The 10,438-nt window shown below is 41.5% G+C and overlaps 1 long non-coding RNA gene across 2 annotated transcripts; it reads right to left on the minus strand.

Annotated features, from left to right (window-relative positions):
* Window positions 1-266: 266 nt before the first annotated feature.
* Window positions 267-10,209, minus strand: LOC309348522. Of its 2 annotated transcripts, none has more exons than XR_014159445.1 (4): window positions 9,880-10,209; window positions 3,403-3,481; window positions 2,479-2,594; window positions 267-456 (listed from the first exon to the last, which is right to left on the minus strand). It is a non-coding gene; the product is annotated as an uncharacterized lncRNA (long non-coding RNA). The 2 variants fall into 2 exon arrangements; XR_014159446.1 differs by lacking the exon at window positions 9,880-10,209 and adding an exon at window positions 4,106-4,167.
* Between the last annotated feature and the right edge of the window lie 229 nt (window positions 10,210-10,438).

Raw genomic sequence — 10,438 nt, forward strand, 5'->3', positions numbered from 1 at the left:
TTGCTGAGCTTTTTTAGGATTTTACCCAGGATGTACTGCCACAGGGGCCAGATTAAATCGACCAGCGGATCGGATTAGGCCCCTGAAATGAACTTTGGACATGCCTGCTTTAAATGGATAAAAGTATTTTAAATTATTATTTATTAGATAAAAGAAATTATTTGTTATGTCTTGAGCAATCTCTCTCTGTCTGTCTTTTTTAACCCCCCCATAACTTTCTAAATAACAAATGTATTTCTCTTTGTTTACAAGCACTGAAAAATCCCTCAAAATTTGAACTTTGAATACTGAGTCATAGCATGGGCCCTTCTTTTTCCCCAAATTTCCCAAGAATTTGGGAACTTTTCAAAGGAATCAAGCACATTCTTCAACATTTTGCTAGAGGCTGTATAGAATATCAGTGCAGGCATCTGAGATGAAGGATGCACATTCATGGCTTAGACTCCTCTGTTCTTCCTGTACTCCTACTGAAAAAAACACAACAGAACTGAGGCAGCAGCCTCCTCTTTATTTTCCATATAATTAATCTCACTGTGAGGTACACTAGCTTTGTGCACTAAAAAATAATAATACTCTCTGCGTATAGTGTTGCAAATGTTGCTCTGGAACAGAGGAGCAGAGGAAGAAATCAGCTTTTGCACATAGCATTCACAGAAATGTGCTCTTGAGTATAATTTATACTTGATTGGACAGAACATTTATTTAAAAACTTGGAATCGATAAAGTCAGATCTGTATCTCTTGTTTGGAGAAACTTCTTAAAGTCTACTTGGAAAATGTTGGCTCTTTAAGAAAGAAACTAGAGACATGAAAATCTTCTAATCTTTGAATTCACAAGGCTGGCTGACTTAGCAGTGTGTGTGTGTGTGTGTGTGTGTGTGTATGTGTGAAGGAACCTTCCATCAAACAATATTCTGTTAAAAGTTCTTGTTTGGTAACATATAGCTGCTAGGCAGGGAAATAAAAACCCTCATGAGTGTTCAGACTGCAATGCTTATTTCAGGGTGGGTTCCAAGCCATAAAATTACAAACAACAAATCAGTAATCAAATCAACACTCCTCTTAAAAGCTAAAATGCGGGTTACATAAGCACAATACATACAATTGCAGTTTACATCCCACAAATGATTACGTGAATAGCCAGGTCTTAAGTTGTCAGAAGAATGAGACCAGTGATGGAGCCAATGAGCAGAGGGCATTCCACAGCCAGGATGAGAAAGCACAGAAGACCTTCCCCCATGTCTAGCACATAATATACAGCTCCCACAGATGGAACATAGAAGAAAGCATCCCTCCAAATGATTTGAATAGGCAGGCAAGAGACTAAAGTGTGAAGTGCCTACTGAAGTATTGGGGGCCCAAGCCATTGTAGCTTTAAACATAATCACAGGCACCTTGAAATTGGACCAGAAATGTTTAACAGCCCATGGCCAGCTCTTCAGATAGAGGATGCATTCAGTTAGGTGCTTGCCCTCTGTAAAGTAGGGCACTGGACCACCCATAAAGGACAGCTAGTGTTTTGTAAGGGATAGTATGTCAGACTTGGCATGGGGGACCTGCATTCAATTTCCCACTTGGCTATGACCTCGGGCCAGTCATTATATATCAGTCTAGCGAGAATAAAAATGGGAGCAGCCCCATATACTGCCCTGATCTCCTAGGAGGAAAAGCAAGATAAATACGTCATAAATAAACACATTATTACTGAGAACATCTCAAGCGCTAGCCATGTCAGTCTGCTGCAGCAAAAACAACAAAAGAGGTTGTTTTGGCACCTTAAAACTGATTTATTGCAGCCTAAGCTTATGTGGTCCAGAGGCCACTTCATCATATTTTCTGACAGTCCCCTGGGCCAAGATCCAAAAGCTCTAGCACTGAGTATGTTTTCAAAAAAAAAAAAAAAAAAAAGATACCCAATGCCAACTGAGTTCCTCTTAAAGGGTGATAATAACTTATGCTTCACTCATTAGCCCTTACATTGTAACATTTTTCAATTTCTACAAAGCTTGGATAGCAATCTACTGATGAAAGGCATTATGTTCCTTAACAATCTCTCAAACCACTCTGTCCTCCATTTGCAAAAGATTTTCAGTAAAACATTATTTGCCTAAATAATATATAAAAAGGAATGAAGTAGAATTACACTGTCATTTGAAGTTTCATTACAATGCTATTTTCTTGAGCAGCATTGATTGACCCAATGACGGCTTTGTCTAATTTCTGCAGAGTTGTTATTAGAGCAATTTATTAAAATTGCATGCATTGATTGGAGCCACAAATGATTTCTTGCTAATTATGCAGATGATGTACGAAGCTCATTTCAAATTCCTTTTTGAACTTCAGTGAACAAAAAATGTCAAAACTAACATATGGTTGTACTGTCAAAGGCAGAAGTAGGCTACATGCTAGTGACATGCCTTTGGCCTGCCAAAAGGAAATTTAAACACACACACACACACACACACACACACACACACACACACACACCACCTTCCACTTCATGGGTTCCTTGAACCGTTTTATCATAATGTCTTGGGTATGTTTATGCAAGTTGGTTGTCTTCATAAATTCTGTCCTGTTGGAATGGAGATTTGCCTTAGGAAAACAGAGAGAATCAGGGAAAGAATCAGAAAACTTCAGGTTTTACCAACCTTAATTTCATATTAATACGTGTAAAGAAAGTAGATTCAAATATTTTTGAAGAGCAACGAATGAGAGTGGAACCATATATTATGACATAGAGATGTCTCCTCCGAACAGCAACCCCTAATAGCTTAAATTTATTGATTAAAACAACTTGATCTATTAAAAAGGTGCAGATTAACCAAAGACAGAATTTAATTTTTTAAAATGTCATAGTCAAGATACAGTTATAAATACTGCAGATGAGAAACACTTTCTTAAAACAGGAGCACTAAAACTATTGTTTCAGTACTGCTACAGAACTGATCTTTGTCTCCAGTAGATGTGAGATGGTTAAAGTTTACATCATTCAGTTGCTGGACAACTGTTGGTTCAACTCATTAGCTCTGGGAGCTGGAATCATATAAATTGGTATGAAATGAAAGATGTGTCTGGTGTCTTGGTTGGTGATGTCATGAAAGACACCAAAGACTTAATATTTAGCCAATCTCTGTATATTTTTCTTACCTCTAGTTTGTTCCGAAGGTAACTGAGAGCAGGGAATAATAGGTCACAGAGGGGGAAAATTTTGCATAGTATTTCTCCTCATCATCACTAAATATCTCACCCAGACTGGCAAAATGGTTCATGTGTAGAAGGCAGATTGAGGCACTTGCTTGTTTGCTCATTCACAGATGTGTGGAGTATTATATTGATGCTGATTCTGATTCTCTACACTGAATAACACAAAGTCTTAGGTGGCAACCTTATATACACTTACCTGGGAATAAGTCTCATTGAACTCCATCGGCTTGGATTAAAATTCCAGTTCAGCCACATACTCAAACATTATAGCCAAGCTAAATGTGTCAAATTTCATAAGAAGATCTCAGTCAAGGTTGGAAATCACATTATATTTATTTGTACCCTGAACCTTCAACCTGGTAGTGTTCTCAGGACAGCTTGTACTAAAATATGGATATAGAAACTACAATATAACAGAAACTAAACATCCGTAACTTAAAACAGTGACAAAACACAGTAGTTCAAATTCAAGATGTGTAACTAGAATAATACTACTTCCAGGTAAGAAGAATGGGAAAAGTAAGAAGGTATTCACCTGGCACCAAAATGAGATCAGAATAGGTATCAGTTGGCCTTCCTGTGAAAAGGCTATTATGCTCATGTTTCGCTTATGCTCATAGACATCTGGTTATCCAATTTGAAAACAGAATGCTGGCCTAGATGGGGTTTTTGCAGACGCCTTTTTGTTATGAGAGATTCCAAAGGCAGAGTGCCACCATCAAGAAAGCTCTCTTTCTTCAACCACCATTGCATGCTCTTTCATGGCACCATCAACCAAAGCACCAGACCCATCTTTGAACTCATACTTCCCACTCACAGCTCTAATGTGTTGAACCAACCACTATGCCAGAGGCACTCACACAAGAGCTTCAGATGATGACCTCAGTGAATGAACATACATATGGGAGAAGCTGGTCCAGCAGACATCTGGGTCCCAAGCCATGCAGAGATCTCAAACACCAACACTTTGAACTGAGCTCAGAAATGGACCAAAAGCTCAATCTTCACTATGGAAGCCCAGATTTGTATGCCGGCTGGTTCTAGGGCAGGAATGTCAGAAGGTTTTCCATTCTACCCTGCATTTGTGACATGCATTTGTTTGTATGCCATTGCAGTTCAACTTCCACCAAAAGCTACATTATTCATCTAGTTGTCCTGTGTGGCAAAAATTATGTGACACACAAAATTAATTATGTAAATTATGTTGTCATTACTTTATTCCACCTCATTCATTTCAGTGCAAAGGAAACACCATGCAAATAGGGGGGAAACCCACAATCAATTGTTTGCAGACTGAAAGCAACAGCAAATACCAATATAGGTAGTTGGATAGATTTCCGTTCCATTCAAAGGACAAATAAGTGAACATTGACCATTTCTGCTCCCATTTCCAGTGAAATTCGCTACTCTTCCTACTCTAGGGCCTAGAATTGTTCTAATGACTGTTGCAGCTCATCTGTGATGCAATAAAAGGAGAATGTGCCCCTGGAACCCAGGCAGAGAGAATTCCTTTTGCTCATCACATAAAGTGATGAAAATGGTTCCATGTTCCAGAGTTGAACTCTGCCACTGAAAACAGGCTTTGAGGTAAAAGCCCAGTAAATCTTTACTCTAAGGAACCACAGTTCCTCACATGTAAGTGAAGCAGGAATAATAAGAATGAGAATAAGAATATCAGTAAGAATATCGATAACAATAATCCCCCACCTCTGAGGATTTTACCAGACATAAGACAGAAAGACATAAAAGAAACACACAATAGAAATGATCAAGAATTTTACAATGAAAGTTGGCGCTCCCAGAATAGCGTATATTCTCCTTGGTGTCTGAGGTACCAGAGTGAAGCTCTAAATTACCAAGTCCAATGAATTCCTAAAATAAGAAGAGGCAATTCAGAAACACACACACACACACACACACACACACACACACACACACGGAGACGATGTACCTAAAGTGGCAGGAGCTCTTGCAGAGTCACACATTCCTGCTTCTCATTAAGCTTCTTCCTATGTCCTTTTGTAAATCTGGCAGAACTACAGAAAGGTGCGAAGGGGTTAATCGCTTGGTTTTGCTTAAAAATTCCAAACCACAATGAAAACATTTTAGCACCTAAGAGCAGAGATTGTGGGTGAAGAAGGAAGTAGAAAAAAAAGCCGAAGATACATGATTTATCACTCCCCTCACAAATAAAATTTATTCATTGCATCCACCAGCCATCACACAGATGGTCAGAAAATTGGCTTTGTGTAGAGATGTGGATTCAGGCATGAATATTAATATGAGACAGATGTAAACGCATATTAATATGCACTTGCTTTGCATGGACTGACATTACAATATTTTCATTAAAGAAACCGCATTTGAAATGGAAAGTGAGGGTCACCTTTTTATAAAACATAAAATGGTATGGCACAATGTATTTACCATCTCCTGAAATGGCAACAGAAAACAAACAAAAGAAAAAGTAGCTGCCACAATTTAGTGAAGGCTGCACAAAAACGGATAGAACAGAAAGCTCTTGATTTGTACTTAAATTCTATTTCGTGCTTTTATAATAATTACTGCTCAAGGAATGTGTTCTGTATAGAATCTATGTGGAGTCTGTTTCTTAAGCAGCAAGAAACACAATAGAGCTCATACATAGGAATGTCACTTGAATACGCATCACCTATGCCTGAACTTGTACAACCCTCTAAGATGGTAGAGGGTCATCAGATTTCACTGTGTGTGTGTATTTGTGTGTCTGCACAGACACATGCACAGAAATTAAACAGCGAGGAGGAGCAAGATTCAGGAATGTCCAAAGGCCCACTCTTGAATGTTTTCATGATTGAATTAGAAAACAAACCGTTACATTTGAAAAGCATTATTGTGGCTCTTGGGATGCCAGTGGCGCTGTGGGTTAAACCACAGAGCCTAGGACTTGCCGATCAGAAGGTCGGTGGTTCAAATCCCCGCGACGGGGTGAGCTCCCATTGTTCGGTCCCTGCTCCTGCCAACCTAGCAGTTCGAAAGCATGTCAAAAGTGCAAGTAGATAAATAGGTACCACTCTGGTGGGAAGGTAAACGGCGTTTCTGTGCGCTGCTCTGGTTCGCCAGAAGCGGCTTAGTCATGCTGGCCACATGACCCAGAAGCTGTACGCCGGCTCCCTCAGCCAATAAAGCGAGATGAGTGTCGCAACCCCAGAGTCGGTCACGACTGGACCTAATGGTCAGGGGTCCCTTTACCTTTACCTTTATTGTGGCTCTTATCCCTTACATATCATTACAGCAGTGTGAGCGGCATAGCAGTGGTGTGACTTTGTTATACTAAGGAGGGCAATCCCAGGGCATTTTTCAGCTGGAATTCACCAAGACTCAGTTCTGGCACCTCTCAGCTGGGCGCTATTGCCATTATAAGAGAACACTGGAGGTGTTTTTTTCCTTTTTTCCTTTGTTTCCTAGAAAAATAGCACTGGGCCATCCTAAGCCAAAATCTCCCAGGGTGAGTAAGTTAGGATGTGGCAAGTCTCTAGCTCTGGCTCAAGTCCCTAACTCCAGCTCTGCTGAAGATACACTGGCACATCTTGGCTCAGCTTGGGGCTCAGTCATTGAGCAGAAGTCTCAGCAACAGGGGTGTTTCAGGGATGGTAACTGAATGCTCCATGACTTATCTGTCAGCACTCACTAGCAGAGTGCTATTGAATTACTAATACAGGGGATGATTTCTTCACTCCTTAAAGTTCTGTTGAGTGGTGGACCAAAGCACTTGTTTACATTAAATTGCATTTGCCATTTTACTGCCCATTCACTTAGTTTGGAGAGGTCCTTTCGGAGCTCTTCACAATCCTATTTGTGTTCTAACAACCCTGAACAATTTAGTGTCATCAGCAAATTTCCTCTGTTCTCCCTTGTGTCATCTTCTAGAATGAGGGCTTGACGTCATGTGTTAATAGTGCCACTTGCAATCCTGGTGTTGGTTTTTCTTATTTACTACAGGTGTGAAGGGTTTTTTGTGTGTGTGGGGTGTGTGTGTGTGGGGGGGGGATTTGCAGCATGCAGAGAGAGAAGATTTAATCCTTTCCTTCGTCATTGCAACCATAATGGAATATTACAATTCAGTTTAGGTAGGGAAAGCATCTGTTAGCAGGGAGAGTGTAACATACCTGAAGTTTAGCAGTGACCTGGATACAGACTCAAAGGCTGAATGATGCCTATGGAGGAAGCTCTTGGCCCAAGCACCACCACTGAAAAAAGACCCCTGATCTCAAGATGCCAGAAACCTCTGGAGATGACAGAGACTCCTGAGCTGAAGATTCCATAGCCTGGGTTAGAAACTGTAGCTCCCAAGCCCAGCAAGGGACCGACATAGTTGCCTCCAAAGGACTCACACGCCACAGAGCAGAGCCTCAGTGCAGGCAGCATAGCTAGAGAGACAATGGAGCACTGTGCTGTAAACCAGAGGCCTGCCCCTTTAAGGCCTTCCACTTTTCAAGGAGTGGATGGGGTCTGAAAGAGGTTCTGGATGTGAAGCAATAAAAGGCACAGCGAGTTGTTCACTAGAAGCTCTTCTTTGTGCTACCGTTCCACCTTGCCCCATGGGACCCAAACGGAATGGAGTGGTTGGGTATTTTTGTGGAAATCGCAGTGGAGAAAATGAAGGGTCAAATTACCCCTCCTCAAATGCTGTCATTCTGATAAACATCCTCTCCACAAATGTTGTGGACATTTGCCCAAGTCATAAGGACATAAGAAGAGTTAGGATGGATCAGACCAACAAAGGCCCATTGAGTCTAGCATTCTGTTCTCACAACGGCCAACCAGATGATGATGATGATGATGATGATGATGATAATAATAATAATAATAATAATAATAATAATAATAATAATTTATTATTTATACCCCGCCCATCTGGCTGGGTTTCCCCAGCCATTCTGGGCGGCTTCCAACAGAACACTAAAATACAATAACCTATTAAACATTAAAAGTTTCCTTAAACAGGGCTGCCTTCAGATGTCTTCTAAAAGTATGGTAGTTATTTTTCTCTTTGACATCTAGTGGGAGGGCATTCCACAGGGCGGGTGCCACTGCCGAGAAGGCCCTCTGCCTGGTTACCTGTAACTTGGCTTTTTGTAGCGAGGGAACCGCCAGAAGGCCCTTGGCACTGAACCTCAGTTTTCGGGCAGAACAATGGAGGTGGAGACGCTCCTTCAGGTATACTGGACCGAGGCCATTTAGGGCTTTAAAGGTCAGCACCAACACTTTGAATTGTGCTTACAGGAACCCCACAAGGAAGACATGAGGTTAATAGTGTTCACCTAATTGTGATTCCCAGCATTCCCCAGTATTGAGACATGGTGTCAAAAACTCACTGCCTACAGAAAGGAAAGGAAAGCATATCATCAGGGTCTATTGATATGTAAATGCTAAGTGAACCTCTTGCAATCATGTTTCAGTGGCAGACAATCCCAGTCTCAGTCCCCAGGATCTTCAGTTAAAAGGTTCAGGTAAGCAGGTGATGTGACAGACTGCCTAAGACTGTGGAGAGCCTCTGCCAAAATGGACAATATTAGCTGGGCTAGATCAACCCCATCTGTGGTTTACCCACATGCCTTAAATGCATGTTCTGGTTGTAGCCAGACTGTGTTCCAGAGGGAAGGAGTTAAATGAGAAAGATTACGATAGTAAAATGGGGAGCAGTGATAGCTAGAGCAGTGTTTCCCAACCTTGGGCCTCCAGCTGTTTTTGAACTACAATTCCCACCATCCCTGACCACTGGTCTTGCTAGCTAGGGATGATGGGAGTTGTAGTCCAAAAACAGCTGGAGGCCCAAGGTTGGGAAACACTGAGCTAGAGTTTCTTTCTTTATTTAAATCCTGCCTTTTTCTGACAAAACCAAGGCAACTCACAACAACATATTTAAAAATGCAGTTAATACAATATTTCTTAAAGAATACACATGGGCAGTGCACTTCATCAGCCATATCCATTAAAACAAGCGTCACAGTTTTAATTATATTAAAGAATCCCATTATGGTACTGTTATGTATTCAGTGGTCTGTGTTTGCCTGAGCTTGAGTCTGGACTAAGGAGTCTGAGCCCGTGTTCTGATTTGATACATGATATCCAATCACAAAATATTTCAGGATTTGGGCCTCTGCCATTGGCCCTTAAACTCTGAGTCAGGATTCGCAGCTTGTAAGTTTAGACAGCCAATCATGTTGGGAGTGGGAGTGGCCCAGGCCTTCAGAAATGTATATAAGCAGTTATTTTGCCCCTGCTGTCCAGTTCTGTTAGTTCAATAAAGGTTCTTGCTGTTATCACTGTGTCTTGCCCTGTGGGAACCCACGTAGACTTCAGATACTTTCTGAATGTATAATACATTCCTTAATCACTCACTGAGGCAAAGGCCATGGCTTTGATAGTGAACATGTGCATTCTTACATTAAAGACAAGCCATTCCCTTTTGTGAGAGGGGAGCTTCCAGTGTCCACAGCAGAAACCATGCATATGAAGAGAATTCCCTTCTCATACGGGACCATGTGAATGATTCATTTGTTAATTTATTAGCCATCTTTTATATGTGTCTCAAGGCGATTGGCAAACACACCCCAACAACCAGCTGAACCAGTTAAAAACAGAACCTTCTGAAGATAGGATTAAAAACAATGCAAAATGGATTCCTTACCACCCAGCTGGAAAAGCTTGTTGAAACGAAAATGTCTTCAGTTTCTAGATGGGTGCCTGGCAGCTAGTGAGCACACCCCTCTGAGGAAAAAGGGTCAGAATTTGGGACTTCTTAGTGTGTCCATTTGGTGTCATGGTGATGGTGGTGGCACTCGCCCTTCCTCTGACAGGAAATGCTCTGGGGGGTGTGTGACAAAAAATGGGGTGTCGAGAAGGGTCAGTTGGCGGGAGAGTGAGAAATGTCCCTATCTGAGGACTGTTGGAGGGTATGCTTTACTAGAAGGACAAATTTGGTACTGTATAAGGTAGCTTCTTGGGGCTGTCCTGCCACTTAGCTTCACATGTTCAAAAGCAAGCAGGTTCGTAGTGATAGGTTCATGACTGTGTATCTGAAATGGACAGGGCAGTGAAATCCATGCCTTATTGTGTGTGGTACACACCCACCCACCCACCTCCCTTTTCCAAGACTGACTTGAGCCCTGATTTGGGCAGGTGAACATGACTTGCATCCATTTCCTTGAGAACAGCTAACTAGCCTTGACCAAGTCCCATCGAATCTA

This window comes from Podarcis erhardii, assembly GCF_964252035.2.
Source record: "Podarcis erhardii genome assembly, chromosome: 8".
NCBI classification, from domain to species: domain Eukaryota; kingdom Metazoa; phylum Chordata; class Lepidosauria; order Squamata; family Lacertidae; genus Podarcis; species Podarcis erhardii.